Source organism: Nannobrachium achirus, assembly GCF_963921795.1.
Source record: "Nannobrachium achirus genome assembly, chromosome: 7".
NCBI lineage: Eukaryota > Metazoa > Chordata > Actinopteri > Myctophiformes > Myctophidae > Nannobrachium > Nannobrachium achirus.
The window spans coordinates 5,083,440-5,103,663 of record NC_137816.1 but is presented as its reverse complement, the minus strand read 5'-3'; the positions used below and the strand labels follow the sequence as shown (position 1 = coordinate 5,103,663).

General features: G+C 41.6%; 1 protein-coding gene across 1 annotated transcript in view; it reads right to left on the bottom strand.

Moving 5' to 3' along the window:
- Positions 1-16,074, bottom strand: part of LOC308289096 (alpha-taxilin-like) — a 621,916-nt gene extending 605,842 nt beyond the window's left edge. The window contains exon 1 of the mRNA XM_080730656.1: positions 15,970-16,074. The gene's annotated coding sequence lies outside the window, so the exon portion shown is untranslated. The remainder of the gene's footprint in view (positions 1-15,969) is intronic.
- Between the last annotated feature and the right edge of the window lie 4,150 nt (positions 16,075-20,224).

The window sequence follows — 20,224 nt, the reverse complement described above, 5'->3', positions numbered from 1 at the left end:
AGGCGTTGTGTGCTTGTAGATCTGCTGTTTTCCCTACTTTTGTGCGACGGCCTTATATGATGAAGCAGGGCTTTGCGAAAAAATTTACCAATTTGAAAATTGGAGATACAAGGTGTCTGCCCGACAGTGACGATTTACTGCCCAGCCCCCAAAATGGAACGAAGGCCGACATTTTATTTTTTATTTTTTTCCTAATGGCCGGCCTGGACCGGCCGGGAATGAACCGGCCGTTAGGGAGTTGTCCCGATTTTCCCAATGGCCAGCACGTCCCTGCGCACGCATGCACGCACACACACACTCACACACATGACTCCTCCTGGGACCAGAGAGCCCTGCAGAGGGTGCTGAGCTTGGCTGAGTGCACCATGGGGACTTCACTGCTAGCTAGAGCTAAAAGAATGTTAAAGGACCCATATCTCCCCAGCAGGGTGGTCGCTCAGGCAAACACCTGCACTGTCACAAAGTCACTACTGAGCAGTGTTCATTTCCATCCACTTAAAACTATGACAAAAAAACGTTTGTCGACTAGCTTTTTTTCACTGGCGAAAAAACAGAAATAAAAACGAAATAAGAACTAAATAAGAGCTATGATGACTAAAACTAAGACTAAATATATTGACAATTTCGTCAACAAATAACTAGACTAAAAATAGTGGAGAAGAGATCGAGTAGAACTAAAAGTCATTTTGGTTGCACTCGGGTGTTGCGCTCTGAAAACAACTCAGACGCGCTGTGAGCTTGTATTGGCTGTTTTCAGCATGCAAACCATGTGTAATATCAGCCATCAAGGCCCGCCAAAATACATTTGTATCGACTAAATCAACTGTAGATTTAGCACTTATGTTGTCTTAAGCCCCTTTTCGACTGCAGCTTTAGCACCACACCACGCCGCACCACATAAAAATATCTACATTTTCCATTACACAAAAGTACCCCTATTGGTAAGAAACAAATTGACCCTTTTAACTGTGATTTATGTGGAAAAGGGGCTTTATTGGAGCCCTCAGTGTGTGAGCACTTATTTATTTTTCTTTACTTATATTAGTCGTCGCTCAGTCAGCACCTGCACGACTTTGGCTGGTGATGCGCATGTCTGCTTTCTCTTTTTAAATGTGTGTTTTCAGACATTTAACAACATAAGACCTCAATACTTGAACTTGACCTTTGGCTCGGTACTTGCCTGGTCTGCTCTTTTTGGTGTGGTTGCCCCTGCAGGCAACTAGACTATAGTACGTGTCCGACTTTATTCCATCGATCCATCCAGCTTTCCCTTCCTAGATAAACCCTCGCTACTCCTCCCTCAGTATTGGTGGCACACACTTGGGCCATATTACCGGTATGTCAAATCGACCGGCTTCATCGGGAATCGATTCCTTGCATTTTGCTAAGACATACGCTACACGGTTTCATTTATATAAATGTATTTGTTAATTCTCTCCACCAGCCGAAGGCAGGTGGAGAGTATGTTTTCGCCCCTGTCCGTCCGTCCGTCCGTGCGTGCGTGCGTGCGTGCATCTGTGCGTCCATCCGTCCTTCGAGTTTGTTAACAGCTAATCTCCGGCGCCGTTGGCCCGGTCGCTGCCAAAATGAGCACACACACTCCCTGGATGCCAATTCAGAACCTCTGCCCCACATTTTTCAAATGGCCCTGTTCTAGTGCCACCATGAGGCCGATGTTTGCAAAACACATTTCTGTACACTACTCTTAAAGATTTTGTCTAAAAATCCTACAGATCTGTCTGATTTTCCATATTCCATCCTGATTGGCTAAGATTGGCTTCCAAAGTTTGTAGGATTGGGCCGTTTTTAACAAAATGCCTCAAATCACAAACGCAGAGTGCAGTTATCACGAAATCGCGCACACACGTTTCCACTAGGCCGATGAAAGAAATGACACTTAATTTTTTTTTAAATCAGCCGCATGGTGGCGCTATAACAGGCCGATTTGTGGTTTTACCTATAACTCCACCGATCAGTTTCAAACTTTGTAAGCACACTCCCTAGAGGCAAGGGAAAAGCCCTTTCCTTGCATTTTCACATCAGCCTTTTATAGCGCAACCAGGAGGCCGACTTATGTAAGACACATTTTTGATTTTGATCCTGATTGGCCTCCAAACTTTGCAGGATTGATCTGCTTTCGAACAAAATGCCTCAAATCATGAACACAGCGTGCAATTGTAATGAAATTCTGCACGCACATTCGCAAAAGGCCAAGGAAGAAATTACACTACAAAATGTTCAAATCAGCATCATGGTGGCGCCATGAAAGGTCTAAGATTGGTGAAGAACACATGCCACCCTTTTTACATTGGCCTATTATAGCACCACCAGGACGCCTGGCCTGGTGGAGACCTGTGCTCGGAAGAGCACTGCTTCTAGTTAATTATCTGCATTGACTTTAATTAGAAATTAAACTTTTACCAAATATGGCACATCATAAACCACATGAGACTGACACAATATTTGCATTTATGGGCATTCCAAGATATGCGCTTAATATTGATGACATCAGGGATCTCCATAGGCCTATATGGGCATAAAAGGGACAAGGATGGAATGGGTAGCACCGCTCAAATAGAGACAAGGACTGACAGATACAGAGATATTTGCTGTGTTTGCCGTGACTTGTGTCACTTATTTCCAACTGCATCTTTCTAGTAGGGGTGGATATTGGCAAGAATCTCACGATGCAATACGTATCACAATACTTGGTTCACAATACAATAGTATCACGATATATTGCGAATCTTTGTGATACGATACTATTGCGATATATCAGCTTTAAAAGCTGAAGGCACTGCTCTAATGTTGTTGTTTTCGTTGTTCGCAGCCATTTTCTCGAGAGACCTCACTCCCTGAACCGTGGGAAGGGGAAGTAGCTAGTACAGTGACATCTAGAAGCAGCGGAGTGTCAGGACCAGACTTCTACCATTGGTTCCTATGCATGGGAACATATTTTATTTTCCTCAAAGTATTGCGACACTACGGCCTGAAGTATCGATACAGTATTGGCAAATAAACTATCGTGATGTATTGCCATATCGATTATATTGCCCACCCCTACTTTCTAGTTTTCCTGTACACAAAAGCTCTTCACGGAAAACAGCAGATCTAAAAGCTCACAATCAGCTCACAATCGCATCGCAGCGCGATGCGTTTTGAGCTTGTAGATCTGCTATTTTTGCTTCTTTTGTATAAGATACTAGAATGACAAAGTAGGACGTAGCAATATGCATTGTGGCCCTCTGGAGTGAAGGTGGAAATATAGTGGCCCTCGCCATCATGAAAGTTGCCCACCCCTGATGTAGGTTCACTCGCTACCTTTCGCCGTGGACTGAAGACTCACCTTTTCAGACTCCACCTAAACCCTTAGCACTACAGTTAAATCAATGACCATACATGAAGCTAGTTAGCATTTGTCTTTTTAGGTTTCTTTAGAACTTTGATTATATTGTGTTTTCTCTAGATAGATATCCATTTACATTGTTATATTGCTGTTAATGTACTGACCTATTATCTTGTTTATTATTGTGCTGTTGTATCTGCTTATTGTAAGTCACTTTGGATTAAAAGCGTCTGCTAAATGCCTAAACTGTAAACTGTAAACTGTAGCCCTTGTCTGTCATCAACATGATGTCTGCAGTGTATTGACGACATCAGAGATCCCAGTAACTCCATGTTGATTGTAATATCTGATGTTATTGTGGTAATGATATTTTGCAGGATCTTTCTTGAGACATTAACCCTGTGGTAATGGGTTAGGGTTAGGGTTAGGGTTAGCACTGGGTACTCTAACAAGTTAACAACGGGTACAACGAGTAGTCTGACAACGGGTACAGCGGGTATCCGCCAGTGGCGAGCCAGAACAAGAAATAGGCTGGGCCTGGCAACTTCAGGGTGGGCATAGCGCAATTTTTTTTACTTTTCTTTTTTATACATTTTTTTGCAAATTATTAGGGTTTTTGGGGATTAAAACGGGTGCGGGCGGCAGTAGCAATGAACAATAATGAATAGGCTGATACAAAGCATTGAGTTCCCAGCTGCACTTCATCCCAACAACACTTTTCCAAATATAAACTAACACTCCCCCTCCAAACACACACTACAGTAGCCAACTGCTGCTAGTGTAAAAGATGCATCATTCTTATTAAGCAAGACGATGATCACACAAGCAAGACGATGCACACACACACAAAATGAAATGTTTATTTAATGAAAGAAAGACAGACATATTTTTTGGCCAAGATTGATGGGTGGGCCAGCTTTCTACATGGGTGGGCTTGGGTGGGCCTATGGTATCTGGCTGCGCCCCTGGTATCCGGGAGGGGCATGCATCCCCCAACTTGCATTGTTCCCAATTTAAGCCACATTACTCCAGAACCACTAGTTCTCATGGCTACTTACTTACACTTGTATTATAAACTTTACTTCTTTCTTGTAATATATTTTGTTTCGAATATACAATATCGTCGTTGTCGGGTGGAAACCTTGTATGTCCAAGACCGTTCGTTTTGTATTTATCATTTTAAAAATGAACTACACTAGTGAAAACAGCAGATCTACAAGCACACAACGCCTCGCACACAACGCCTCGCAACTGTGTGCTTGTAGATCTGCTGTTTTCACTACTTTTGTGCGACAGCCTTGTATGATGAAGCAGGGCTTTACTTGGTGAAAAAACGTACAAACTTGAAACTTGGAGATACGAGGTTTCTGCCCGACAGTGACGATATATATCGGATGTGGTTGGATAGCAGTCTGGTGGAGCCACACCAACATTCCACTGCACTTCACTGATATGAATGATCAGTAACTTTCAATCTTGAAACTACCTTTCTAAGCCAGTTCCCCTTGCATTGGAATGTAGGGATTCACTTGTTACTGTATACTAATATCGCCGTTCACAATCACAACCATTGCTTTGTGAATTCGAAAATGTTTAGGTTGTGCGCTTCTTGCAACTTACTTAAGCCGACTCAAAATAGAGTGGATGATGTCTTCTGCATAATATCTTCATGAATGTGACTTGTTATTTCACTGAAACTGGCAATAACATCCGACCTTCAAGGAAATGATTGAGGTGCTCGGCTTGACCTTGTTTGTTCCGGGTCTCTTGGCCCATAGCCCTCTGTCTGCACTTGAGTTTGTTTAGTTATACTCTTGCCACTACCGTCTGATATGCAGTTTGAAGACTAACATATTAACAAATCCAGACAAGCTATAAACAGACCGAAAGACAAACACCATCTTCTGCCAGCTGATTTTCTCTCTCACCTACATTGTTGTGTTGTTCTGGTGATGACTGTGAGGCTTCACCCCCTGAGAAGAGGAAAATGAAGTCCCAAGGTGAGCTTCATGATCTGGAATATAATAGCTGTTGTGACCATAATGGCACAACACAAGGTGGTGGTTTTACTTTTTTATACAATTTATGTAATGGTTGAGCAGTTGAGTAACATTGGCACTGAGTAAGAAGCATGATTATTTATGAACCTTTTGTTATGATTAAGTTGATGTATCAGTAGAAATAGTCCAGTAAAAATAAAGCTGAGGTTGGAAAACATTGTGTTATTTAGTTTCTCAACTGATTCTGACAGGAAATTAGGTCTACTAGCCAGGATAAAAAGTCTACCATAATCTGCTCACTGCAAATATACCCACAGTGGCCAAATCAAGTTGGGCTCCCATCGACTTTCTATACAGGAGGAAAATACCCAGAAAATAAATTTGCTTTAAGTAGGATGTGAGGGGTCTAACTAGGGGTTTGTCATGATGCTGAATCCATTGCAAGCATTTGTTTTGCACAAAAAACATTCATTGGCCCCAGAAAACGCCCACAAAACTGATGAAAAGTGATGACTCATCACTTTTCATCACTAAACCATCATTTTCTGGGGACATTTTTAGCCCAAGGAATGTTTTTTGTGTTGAGAAACTAAATAACACAATTTTTTCCAACCCGAGTGGATTTTTTTCCTAGAATTACTAGACTAAAAGCACAGTTTAAGTTCTACTTAACCCTCTACTCCTACGACAAAATAAATCACACATAACCAATAAAATGTAGCGGATGAAGACCAACTTCACTGTATTTTCTGAGAGGGGGAAGAATCATTAAATCTTATATTTATTTCTAAAACACTGTTTAAATATTGAACCCCATCATCCAAATTCTGGGGGGAACATTCGCCAATAATCGAAGAAGTAAAAGCTCACAACTACACAAGCTTTATAGCTTGTGAGCTTGTAGATCGTCTCTTTTTAGAAGAAGAGATTTAATGTTGATCTTTAACTCCAAGTACAGTTAAAAAGTGTCAAGGGTTCAAGTGGTCAATCATCCAGACACAACTCTTCCACTTCCTTTATAGTTACAGTGAGCTGTCTTTCTGTTTAACTCATTAAAACCCGGGAATGTATCTTTGTCATTTTAGATTTTAACTATTGGCTTGAAAAGTAGTAGATGTACAAACTCATAGTGCGGCACAAAAAATAGCTTGTAGATCAAATCTTTGAATATATGTTATGCGAAAATGTTTTACTCAAATCTTTTCTTGTTCAGTAATGTGATCCTGGGCGCTACACTCCCTCTGCCAACCTGGGGAGAGCAACGGACCTCATGCTTCCTTCAATGTAGGAAGAGTCCAAGCCGCTCGCTGACAAGGGGGAGTTTCCCCAGCTGGACGTAACGCCTGGAAGGATGACGTTATTCCGACCGGTTCTTTTCCCCTCCATCAGGCGGCCAGGGGGAGGCAGTATAGAGACCAGCATTAATGCATGTTTTTGTGAGGGTACCTACATACCCTAGGGGAAACAGGAAAAACATGCAAACTCCACACAGAAAGGCCCTTTTGCCAACCCCACCGATAGGGTATGGGCACTGATGACACGAGGAGAGAACACGCCCCCAGCGCCCACAGTGTCCCCAGCGGGAATCGAACCCAGGACCTTATAGCTGTGAGTCTATCTATTGCAGGGGTAGGCAACCTTAGGCACGGGTGCCAACATTGGCACAGGGGAGGGTGATCACCGGCACACTGGCAGAAGTGTGAGAGAGAGGATTTTTATTTTAAAAACAGATATTTTTTTAAACGTGGTCAATTAAAGGAAGTTAGCTAATTTATAGAAAATTACATTGTGCAGAAATGTGCACAAAATTGTACATTCATTAAAACTCTGAACTCTGACTGGGGAGGGAGTTGGGAAGATAGGTAGATTATTGCTCTGAGTCTAATGATCATTATAACGATGTCCTGCCAGTCAAAATGTCAAAAATAGTTGTCATTTTTTTTTTTATGTGGTCAATTAAATGAAGTTAGCTAGTTTATATCAAATTTCATCTTGCATAAAAATTCTACATTCATTAAAACTCTGAACTCAGACTGGGGAGGGAGTCGGGGAGGTGGATTATTGCCAATTAAAATATGTAAAAATATTTGTCATTAAAATGTATGTTGACATGGCACACTGACACTCTAGAAAATAAAAACATGGCACTTCATTTCAAAAAGGTTGCTGACCCCTGATTCTATTGCATACTACTGTGTTCTATCCGTCTGTCATTCAATGTTATATGATATACTTAAATGGTTTCCTATGGAAATAAGCTTAGTCTTTTCTAGGATCTCCTTTTAGTAGACCTTGTGTAGACCTGTACCGTCATGAAACTGTACCTTTTCCTATGCAAACTTCTAATAAAGTCTTCAATCAATCAATCAATCAAATAGTCGACAGCGCTACCGAGTGCCGACTGAGCCACCGTGCCCTGTGTACTACGTTCTTTTTATTCATTTTGTTTTTAGAACAAGCAGTTATCTTGGGCATTACAGTATAATAAAAAAGTACATTTCAGGTGTTTTTAACAATCATTGTGTTACGGGCTATTCAGTCCAGAAGAGAGGGTGATGGAATTTCGGATCATATTCCATATTGATAAACAGTTTTCCCCAACCATAATAAAGTACTCCACACACAAGAAATGATGAATGTCCACACCAGGGAATATGCGTTTTGTGTTGAAGTTTAGTCAGAGTTCAAATTACTGTACAGCAGTACAGTAGAGCAAAATCACCCATCGTTGCTTCTCTCTGAGTGACAAGCATAATGATTTCACAGATATATGGATTTACAGAATACATTAGTCACATTCTGATTGGACAAAGTTAAACATGACAAGTACAGTAGAGCAATGGATATCAGATGTTTTCGTGTTACAGGCACCAGTCGTAAGGGCAGATAGTATGTTTGGCGTTTTGTTATCCTGTGTCCTGTACATAATGACCTGATTGGCATCTCTCAGTGGTCATTCTCCTGCGTTAGTTAGTTGTTCAAAACATCATGACATTGACACTGAAAATGGTATCTATACCATGTTAAACAACAATAACATATTTTACTATCAATTCCCTCCTGAGATAGCATTTGAAGTGTTAAATGTCAAGGCAGCATAAACAACAAGGGAAGAAAACATGGGTTAAACTTTTTAAAAGTATTTGAAACGGAAAACAATCATTGAAAATTTTTAAGTCAACATAAACATTTCGATAGCTTTAAGTTGTAAAGAGGAGAGTTAAAAGAACTGTATATTTCCAAAGGTATTTAAGTATTTTTAAAGGTATTTAAATCAGAATACAACCAAAGGTGAAAATATTTTGATAATGAAAGATAAAGGACTGTACAATTTGGAATCATTAGGGGGAGTGCGTCAAAGGGCAGTCTGAGATTAAACCAAGGATATTTTCTCTTATAATTTGGGGCCTGTAACGTTTAGTTAACATGAGTTAGAATATTTTTATGAGAGAGAGGAGAAAATCACACGTTCCTTAAAATATATTGATAGGAAAAGGAAACCTTTGATCCATCAATAACAAACATTGTCCTGTCGCACCATGACAAACTTTATCACTAAATTTAGAATCTTTCCAAAGTTTCTTCACAGCCTCACCTGGGTTGATGGTGGGGTGCACTACAGAGAGTGCATTTAATGAAAGAGAATATATTTTTTCTTTAGAAGTTTTGATTTATTTGGTGAAGTCATCACCTGAGATTGACGAATGTAGAATTTTGAAAATTTGATTAGTGTGGTGGAGCGTCATGGTCCATTCCTTGCTTGACCTATGACCTTCGCCAGGGTGTCCCAGCCAGGGGGGACTTTTTGACTCCACAACAGTAAGGTAGGACCTCTGTCCTCATCATTTCCAGTAAGGTTTTATAACGAATATGACATTTCAGTATTTAACATTTCCAGGACGAGGCTATGAGATCTTATCAAAAGAAGAGAGTTGTATGTTGGGACAAGACAACTGTAAATATTAACAAAAATGATATAGGAACTCATGTGACTTGAATCCTCGTACTCACGAAAAATGATCGTCCCTCACAGATCATGGGAAGAGATATGGACCGTCTGTCAATAGATAAGTCAATTAATCTGAAAAATAAAGTAAACATCAGAATTACTTGGAAGTTAAGACCATTGTGTGTATTTATGTATAGACATGTTTGATTTGTTTTAGATATACATCACCCAAGGACACGATTTGTGTCTAATTGTAATAAGTTTGTAGTTTGTTCTGTTAGGGGGAAACAGATTTAAACACGGTTAAGCAAAATGAAATATATATATTCTGGAATAAAATGAGATGAAAACCCAAATATTAATTCTCCAAGCACAACACATTCCCTCCCGTTTGCCACAGCCAAAAATATTGGGTGTGACAAAAATTGTTTTGTTGATGTTTGGAGGGTAATTTGTTAAAATAATGGTCAATAAAAATCAATAATCATATACAGTACAGAAGTAGAGTGTATGGTTAGACATTAGAGTTAAAGTGAGAGTAAGGCCTCTGAGACGAGGTGTACCATAACAAGATAAGGTTTTCCCAAAACAATAGTTAGCGAGGCCTGCTGAAAGCCTCTCTACTGAAAGTGTCCCAGAGAGAGAGACTTTAAAGAAGTAAAATAATAATAATAAAATACATAACATAATCATAATGTCATTTTTTTTTTCCATAATGTGTAATCCCGTATAAGCCCAGTAGGGTTGTAATAATTGTGGAATTTGACTGAAAAGGTTTGAATGAGCCCAGCCATATAAATTGTTTTTGGAACGGTTTCAGCCTGCTGAGGGAGTAATCAAAGTACTTTTACTCAAGTAAAGAGGATAAGGGATTACCCAGAATAAACCAAGAAGGATAAATTAAAGGTTGAGTAAAACAGGGCAAGGTTGAAAATAGAGATAACAATAATATTGATAATAATGATTATGGACATGATTACTGATAAGCCTCTCTTCCCTTTTAACACATACTGCAGTTATGTGTCAAAAATGGATTTTGGCAAATATTGGTGAAAGTAAACGTTTTTGGTTCATGTCCCTAAGATGTGGTTTAAAAGAACAGGATTACGAAATAATTGAGGATCTGAGTTAAAATGTTGAGTTGGCAATCTCAACAAGTCAGCCAGCGTTCAGTTGTTACAGGAAATAGTGTCTTTCACGACAAAACAGAAGGACAGAAGAAAACCCGTTAAAAATAAAATTGAAATAAAACAGTCAGTCAGTCAGTCAGTCAGTCAAGTTGGTTAGCGAGTGTAGTGGAGTTTCCACTATACCTGTCTATCCAGGTCGATTCCATCCTGTCATAATAATGAAATAACTTAAGTAAAAATAATCCCTGTCACCTGTTATTGAAAAAAAATAATTAAGGCAGAGGGAGAAAAACCAAAGACAGATTCAAATATAACCCCAGTGCATTGTTATCCAAAGGTCATATGTACACATAATTCAGACAGGGAGGTAAACCGGGCAAGTGGGTAGAACAAAACAAAACAAAGTGAGACCCTTTTCGAGAGAAGGAGCAAGGTCAAACACAGAGTCAAAATGCTGAGAAGCGACTTGTGGCTTCTCAAAATAAGATCCCCTCATAGTTTTTTTCAAAATAAAACAATAATAAACCATAAACCAAAATGTAAGCATCGGTCAAGCGAGCGCGGGCAAGCAGAAGCGCAAGCGAGCCAGCAGCATAAGCAAGATAAGCACAGAACACATGAATTCCGTAGCACTGCTCACTTCACCTTGGCCTGATTTTTTTCTCTCTTCTTTCATAATAGACAGACCAAAATGTAACCACGGGAGGAAAATGGGATTAGAGAGGATTAGACAGACAATATATATCATACATTTAACACTAATAAAAGGGTTTGTCAGTCAGAACTTGATTTCTTTTTTTTCAGAAGTCGTACTTAGTCAAAAGTAAACAAAATATAGTACCATCTGGACGTCCCCAAGGTCAAAAGAGTGTTTGTTCTTTTCGGGACATTGTAATCCAGAAAGTCGCGTAGCAGATCTACAAGCTCACAACGCGTCCCATCGCGTTGTGAGTGAAAGGCAGTGCCAGCCAGGTTCGGCTGGGGGGGCCTTGTCAAGCCCGTCAGCATCTGAAAACATTGTTTGCGTTGTCTGTTCCTTCCTGATGAGGTTTGCAGATCTACAAGCTCACAACGCGTCCCATCGCGTTGTGAGTGAAAGGCATCCAGTGGCAATAATGTCCAATTTCTCCGCAGCTTCGCACATATCCATTGAAATGTTCCAGGAAAGGTTTCAGGTATTGTTGGTAAATGGAAGTCCCCGCTGATCTTCCAGAATGACTCCAGGTTAAAAGGAGGTTCTGGGTTTAGATTGTAACATCTCATCCGTGTGGGTCCAGGTTTTACACGATAAAAACACTGCTTCTCGGAGCAGGGGGCTTTTTTTAGCTTGAATGGTCATGTTTCTTAAAAATGTTCTTGGGAGCGCTGAGATAAAAAGCTCCTGTATTCAACATCTCAGAGTCGCCTGAGACGGAAAATAAAAAATAAATAAAATAAGATAAGACTGAGACGAAAACGAAGACGTGTAAGCGTAACATGATCAAATAACCATAACTTCTCAGTAATCTGGTTAAATAAGATAGCTGAAAACCAGCTGTGTCGGTCTTATGCACTGGCCAAAACTTCCTACAGAACCAGGAAACAGAATGCTGGTCCGGCGGTGAAATCCTGAATTGACTTAATTCACAACAGAAGGAGTAAGAACAACTTCTGTTGTAGTGCAACTCAGGAGACTTGACTAACTTCAGGATGAATGCAAATCTTAATAAAATGAAGTTTTGTGCTGCCAACGTAAGACCCACAGTTCCGGACCAACGGCTGTGAGGTCTTCAAAAAGCGACGAAACAATAGACTAAAAACATTAAACAATAAAAACGCAGCTGTGTTAAGAGCTAGCTAGACTCTTAAGACAGCAGGTATAAACGTATGACCTGGGTTCTGTTGAATTAGGACAGTGTGTGAGAATGAAGCCCGCCTCTCAAGTCTCTGTGAGAGAAACTGTCTGTGTCCGGTCCCTGGTGTGGAACGCTGTGCCAGAGCCAACCCTGGCTGCCTCCATTTCGGCTTTCTTCAGACCGTTGTGAGATTTTATCGATATGTTGATGTGGGAGAGAGTCATCATATCCGAATTCCTTTCTCCATATGGGCAAAAATGGTGCAATTGTGGGGCACCTAGAAACAACCTGTTTCATTTCCTCATTGTCTATCTTGGCCATTAAAGCTGTTATCAGTTCATTCTCCAAGCTTTGAAGAGACGCTTCAAACTCAAAGGTGTTGTTCCGTTTGTAAAAAGGTTGTTTAGATTTCGGCAGGTGTTTTCTGCCTCCCTGTGCATTTCCCATTTTGCAGCTGGTCGGGTAGGTGGAGGATGAAATAAAAGCTAGTTTGCTTGCCACCTCAGCTGGCGGAATAGACGTCCCATGGTAATTTCTCCGCGCGCAGGAGGAAAAAAACGTGGAGAGAGTTCTTTCAGTGTTACTCCGTGGGGAGTCAGGGGAAACGTCCGATAATATCCTCGGCTGGTTGTTAACTGGTTCTAGCAGCGGGGGAGACAAAATGAGTCCAACAAAGTTGAGTCCCCAATATCTCCTCGGTGCTAATCCGGCAATCGAATGGGCCATTTGATGGAATTTCGGATCATATTCCATATTGATAAACAGTTTTCCCCAACCATAATAAAGTACTCCACACACAAGAAATGATGAATGTCCACACCAGGGAATATGCGTTTTGTGTTGAAGTTTAGTCAGAGTTCAAATTACTGTACAGCAGTACAGTAGAGCAAAATCACCCATCGTTGCTTCTCTCTGAGTGACAAGCATAATGATTTCACAGATATATGGATTTACAGAATACATTAGTCACATTCTGATTGGACAAAGTTAAACATGACAAGTACAGTAGAGCAATGGATATCAGATGTTTTCGTGTTACAGGCACCAGTCGTAAGGGCAGATAGTATGTTTGGCGTTTTGTTATCCTGTGTCCTGTACATAATGACCTGATTGGCATCTCTCAGTGGTCATTCTCCTGCGTTAGTTAGTTGTTCAAAACATCATGACATTGACACTGAAAATGGTATCTATACCATGTTAAACAACAATAACATATTTTACTATCAGAGGGATCACTATATTAACCCATTCAGAACGGGTACACATTATTGTGTATCATTATTTTATGCTTTCGGTGCCGCGCTGTGAGCTTGTATATCTGCTATTTTTTTTAAATCGTGAAAATTAGAATTTTGACCCGATTCTAGTGTCATTTGAATCCTTCTAAGGTTTTTTTTTTAAAAACCTATGTTTCTATGTCAGCAATCTGGCCAGCCATCGTCAAAGAAAAGGTCCTTTTCACTTAACTGGAGCTCTGTTCTTGAGAGACTACAATGTCAGTGGTTCTCAAACCTTTTCATGTGAAGGACCCCCAAAATGATATGTATTTGGCCACGGACCCCCATCTCAAAATATTTAGTTCCAGGGACCACCCAGAAGCAAAATTTGAGTCACAAACGTTCGCTTTGAAAATACATATATCCAAAGATTTGTACACATTTTCACGACTTTTTCAAAAATAGCAGATCTACAAGCTTGCAGCGCGGCACTCGGTGCCGCGCTGTGAGCTTGTATATCTGCTATTTTTCACTGGTTAAAGCATTCAATAATTCTAGGCCTAAATTTTAAAGCAACATCAGTCATTTGCAAAGTTCTCAGTCCGTTTCTGTAGCACTTGCCCTATAGCTTCAACGACCTTGCAGGCTTATGCAAAGGCTAAAATGTAATTAGATAGCATGTGATGTTGTGTAGACTGTTGCCAGGTCATTGTTGACCTGGCATCCTATAGTGCACTGTTTCCTAAACCAGTAGTTCTCAACCTTTTCAGGCCAATAATCATATTTTGACTGGGGACCCATGCACCCTGACAAGCACTAAGAGTTGAGCCATTACATCTTGTATAACACGGTTCTATTGTGAAAATAGCAGATCTACATGCTCACAACGCCTCGTGTTGCGAGGCGTTGTGATTATGTAGATCGGCTATTTTCACAATTTATGTCTCTAATATTTGACAGTTTGGCCAAGGTTAAATTTGTCATTTAAGAGGTATTCAAATTGTGCTCAAATTGTCTTTTTAGGATGGGGAAACACCCTCTTTGCACGTAAACTTCATGTTGGTTTGTTTACTGTTAAAGGAAAACTTTGTTTTTTTACAACAAGGGTTCATATTTTAGATTGTAATTAGAGAAAAGAAAAAGTGAGTGTTAAAATGTTTTCATATGCTTCGTTCTATTGTTTTATTGTGTTTATTGCGCTAAAATGTGCGGCATGCGTACGCATGGGGGCATGCGTACAAGTGGCTAAATATGTCTTTTTAGACACAATAAGCCAGCAGTTTCTTTATTGCTATTTACAGTAACACTTCTAGCCCCCATAAGTCACATCCAACCATGAAAGGTTGCGTTGTATCTTGGGAATGGTCTTATTCTGTGTAAAATGACATATTTAGCCACTTGTACGCATGCCCCCAACCACTGAAATAATAATCTCTAAAAAATAGAAAGAAGTAAATGAAATCAATTCAACACTCATCTTTTATATTCTTTAATTACAATCTAAAATATGAACCCTTGTTGTAAAAAACTAAAGTTGTCCTTTAAGTGAGAAAACAATGTTGCACATTAAGCTAATCATCTGGGGACCTCCCAAAATAATTTGGCGACCCCCCCTGGGGGTCCCGACCCACAGGTTGAGAACCACTGTCCTAAACATGGGTCACGACTCGAGTAAAAATCCAAAAAATGAAAATATTTCAATAGACTCTCCTCTCCCCACCTTTTGCTGTATACATTTTAAAACAAGCAAACACACACATTAAGAACATGATAATAATTAATAAGTAGAAGCGAAGCGTTGTGAGCTTGTACATCTGCTATTTTCACTAGTTTGGGTCCAGGGCAAACGTCTAATTTCTCTTTTGGGTCTTGAGCTAAAATGTTTGGGAACCACCGCTCTGGGGTGTAGAGTTTCAATGTATTCAGGGGCGTCACAAGGGGTAGGAAAGTGGGACTGAGTTACCAGGGCCCAAGGTGGAGGGGCCCTAGTAACTTTAGCTATTGAAAAATAGCAGATATACAAGCTCACAGCCGAGCTTGTAGATCTGCTTGAAAAGTCGTGAAAATGTGCGCAAATCTTTGAATATATGTATTTCTTAAGTGAACATTTGTAACTCAAAGTTTGCTTCTGGGGGGTCCCTGGGACTAAATATTTTGAGATGGGGGGGGTCCTTCACGTGAAAAAGTTTGAGCATCACTGACATGGAAACATAGGTTTCTTGGCACACATTTTCAAGATTTTCCAAAAATAGCAGATCTACAAGCTCGCAGCGCGGCACTCGGTGCCGCGCTGTGAGCTTGTATATCTGCTATTTTTCAATAGTTAACATTCATGGGGGGCCCGCAGTGAATCCTTGTACCCAGGGCCCAGAATTTGGTGTGACGCCCCTGTATATATTATTAAAGCTATACTGTGTAAGATGCCCAACTAGTGGTCATTAGCCCTATAGCAAACCGCGGTCGCGTCCGCGTCTTTCGGCCGTTTTTCGTACCTTCAGACCCCCGCGTCTGCCTCCACCTCGCTGAGATCTATCTTTAGAGGGGTTCCTTGTTCCTGTGCGTTCAGTAATTCCAGAGATACGGACTCCTTCACCCTGCCTGGTAGGCGAAATTACCTAGAGACGGGATGGTACAAACGGGTGACAACAAATATGGCAGCCATAGCGACCCCACTTCAAGATGCGCTGTGATTGGCCGGCAGTTGTATAACCCTCGCTGTGATTGGCCGGTAGTGTGATGACGCAATTTTGGCGCGAGATCCGGTCCCCGGCAAGGATCACAGTTTACATATAGAGAAGGCTTTACAGGCTGAAATTCACGGCGCGGATCTTCTAAAACTTTTGTGATTTAATAGTTAGGAGAATTTTAAGATTTGTTTTATGAAAAAAGTTACATAGTACAACTTTAACTATTTTGGTTATTATATTGTTGTTTACCTACAATGCTAGATTACCATTGCTTGCCATGCATTTGATGTATTACCTTGCGCTGTCCTTGCTCATTGTAAATGGTGCATTTATATAGCGCTTTTATCCAAAGCGCTTTACAATGTGCATTACATTCACCCATTCACACATTCATACACCAGTGGCGGTGGAAACCATGCAAGGCACCAACCAGCTCACCGGGAGCAACTCGGGGTTCAGTGTCTTGCCCAAGGACACTTCGACATGTAGACAGGAGTAGCCGACCCATGGACCATTGGCCAACCTGCTCTACCTACTGAGCTACAGCCGCCCCAAATTGTAAATCGCTCAAGATTAAGAGAATCTGCCTAAATTGTAAATTGTAATTGTCTCCACCAGCCGAAGGCTGAGGGAGAGTATGTTTTCCCCTCCGTCCGTCCGTCCGTCCGTCCGTCCGTCCGTGCGTCCGTGCGTCCTCGCAGTTTGTGAGCAGCTAATCTCAGTCACCGTTGGCCCGATCGCTGCCAAACTGAGCACACACACTCCCTGGATGCCAATCTAGAACCTCTGCCCCACATTTTTCAAATCAGCCTCATGGTGGCGCTATAACAGGCCGATTTGTGTGGCCTGGTTGTTACCAGCTAATCTCCGGCGCCGTTGGCCCGATCGCTGCCAAACTGAGTACACACACTCCCTGGATGCTAATTCAGAACCTCTGCCCCACATTTTTTAAATCAGCCTCATGGTGGCGCTATAACAGGCCGATTTGTGTGGCCTGGTGGAGACCTGTGCTCGGAAGAGCACTGCTTCTAGTTGTAAATTGTTTCTCCCCGCTGGCAAAGTCCATGGAAGGTTGCCAACAGGTTTTGGCCTCGGGTCTTAATTAGTCAAAGCACAATAACCAGGGACGTGCTGGGCCCCTGAATCAGCCCGGGAAAAAGAGTTGGAGAGGCCCTCATTGCGTGCTATAGAGAGAGATCTCTCTATAGCGCTGCTGCTACTCAAAGATTTGCCATTTCAGATCATGACAAGTGACAAGACAGTGGGCCAATTGCATGAGTTATATTTCGTCGTTGTCGGGTGGAAACCTTATGTCCAAAACCGTTTGTTTTGTATTGTATTTATCATTTTAAAAATGATTTAAACTAGTGAAAACAGCCAATCTATAAGCACACAACGCCTCGTGGTGTGAGGCGTTGTGTGCTTGTAGATCTGCTGTTTTCACTACTTTTGTGCAAACAGTTTATTTTTTACTTTTGTGCAAACAGTTTAATTTTTACTTTTGTGCAAACAGTTTAATTTTTTTCCTAATGGCCGGCCTGGACCGGCCGGGAATGAACCGGCCGTTCGGGAGTTGTCCCGCTTTTCCCAATGGCCAGCACGTCCCTGACAATAACGTGCTAAAGAAGAAGTCCCCGGCTTGCCTTGGCCATCTCCCTCTACGTGACAGCAAACCATCACTCCCATGCAGGTGACTTGTCACATGCAGTGAAACATGCATGGAATGAGAAAGAGGCATGGAAGAGATTCTGTTTACATTTCTATAAGCCAGGGAAACTAGCTCACACCCTTTCTCCTGCACGGCACCCGTCCATCAGATTGACATCAGCCTTTATCTAAAGAACACTGGCTGAAATTCAGACAGACAGAACTTGTAGTTCAAGTCTAGGAAGTTGTACGTGACTCTGTTTTCTAGACCAGTGGTTCTCAACCTTCTCAGGCCGTGACCCCCAAAATAATCATATTTTAATTGGGGACCCCCACCCTGACGCGTTGCGAGGCGTTGTGAGCATGTAGATCGGCTATTTTCACAATATCCGCATGTCTAATATTTGACAATTTGGCCATTGTTTAATTTATCATTTTAGAGGTATTAAAAAGTCCCTAAATTGTCACTTTAGAAATGTGCAGATACCCTCTATACACTTAAACCTTATGTTGGTTTGTTTACTGTTGAGTGAGAAAACAATGTTTCACAATAAGTTAATCATCCGGGGACCCCCCAAAATAGTTTGGGGACCCCCTTGTGGGTCCCGACCCACAGGTTGAGAACCACTGCTCTAGACTGGCGTGACTTTCTGGGAGGAAAATGGCGGCCACAGAAGAACAATGCATCGGCCATGCCTAGGGATGGGTATCGTCTGCGATACTTTTAATGGTATCGATCGCATGACGTCGATACTATCGGGTATCGGTTCACGTAAAAACGAACGATACCTCGTCGAACGCACCCCTGGCCGGTCACATCTGTAACAGTTGGGCTACTGAGAGTTTAATGACTGCGTTAGTAGGCTACACTCGTTACTGTGGAAAATAGCAGACAATAGCCTATAATGTTTATTATTATGATGATTATCCAACGTCTATACTCTCCGCTCCGCCACACTGTGTGATCATCATCATCACCTCTGCCCGCAGCAGCGAGTCACCACTCTTTCTGTGTTGAAGTTAAACTTAAATAAAAAGTATCGAAAATGGTATCGAAAAGGGTATCGTATCGATTTCCAGGTATCGAAAAAGGTATCGTATCGATTCAAAGGTGAACGATACCCATCCCTAGCCATGCATGCACGGCTCCTCCAGTCAGATCATTTAATGTCAATCACTTGTGTTGGCCTGGCATTGTTGTCGTTGCCCTGAAAAGAGATTTCTGTCTGAAACCTGCTTGACCGGCTGTCCTCCAGAGTCTCCAGAGACAGAGGAGAATGGAGTCATTCATTTGAAAAGGGCCTTTCATTCGTAGGACTGATTTGGGTTTCATCTCACAACAATTGCCTTTCATAGTGAAATCTTTAGCAATAATGAATACTCGGATAATCGGATGAGAGTGTGTGCTTGCAGGGGTGTCGCACCAAGTTCTGGGCCCCGCATGGGTACAAGGATTCCCTGCAGCCCCCCCCCCCCCCCCCCATGAATGTTCTTCATAAGGGGAGGGGGGTTAACCCATTTAGACTGGGAACGCAATATGTTGTGCTTTGACTGTTGAAAAATAGTAGATCTACGCTCAAGCTTGTAGATCTTGTAGATCTGCTATTTTTGAAAAATCATGAAGATTTGTGCAAGTCTTTGAATATTTTTGACCCGATTCTATAAATCCTTCTAAGGTTTTTTTTTGAAAAACCTATGTTTCTATGTCAGTGGTGCTCTTTTTCACGTGAAGGACTTCTATGTCAGTGGTGCTCTTTTTCATGTGAAGGACCCCCAAAATGATATGTATTTGGCCACGGACCCCCATCTCAAAATATTTAGTTCCAGTGACCCCCAGAAGCAAAATTTTTGTTACAAATGCTAGAAGGTCCTGGGTTCAATTCCCGCCAGGGGACGCTGTGGGCGCTGGGGGCGTGTTCCTCCCTCCGCGTCATCAGAGCCCACACCCTAGGTGGGATTGGCGATAGGGCCTTTCTGTGTGGAGTTTGCATGTTCTCCCCGTGACTCCTAGGGTAGATACCCTCACAAAAACATGCTGTAGTCCTGGTTTCTATAATACCTCCCCCTAACCAGCCAGGTGCTCCCCAATTCCTCTGGCGCGGCAGGGGGAGAGCGGAAACCAGGACTACAGCTTAGGTAGTTGGCACTGGGTGAGAAAATGGGTTGCAAAGAAAAAAAAATGTAAGTAGATTTGCACACATTTTCACAACTTTTCCAAAATAGCAGATCTACAAGCTCGCAGCACGGTTGTGTAATAGCAGAAAGGAGAGATGACCACGAGAAATTGTTAGAGAGCAAAAGAAATAATGTGAGGGAGGGAGGGAGGGAGCACTGTAAAAATTGACACTTTGAATCAAAGTAAAAAAATTGCGTCAATTTGTTACACGCAATTGTATTACTTTCTCTCAACTTA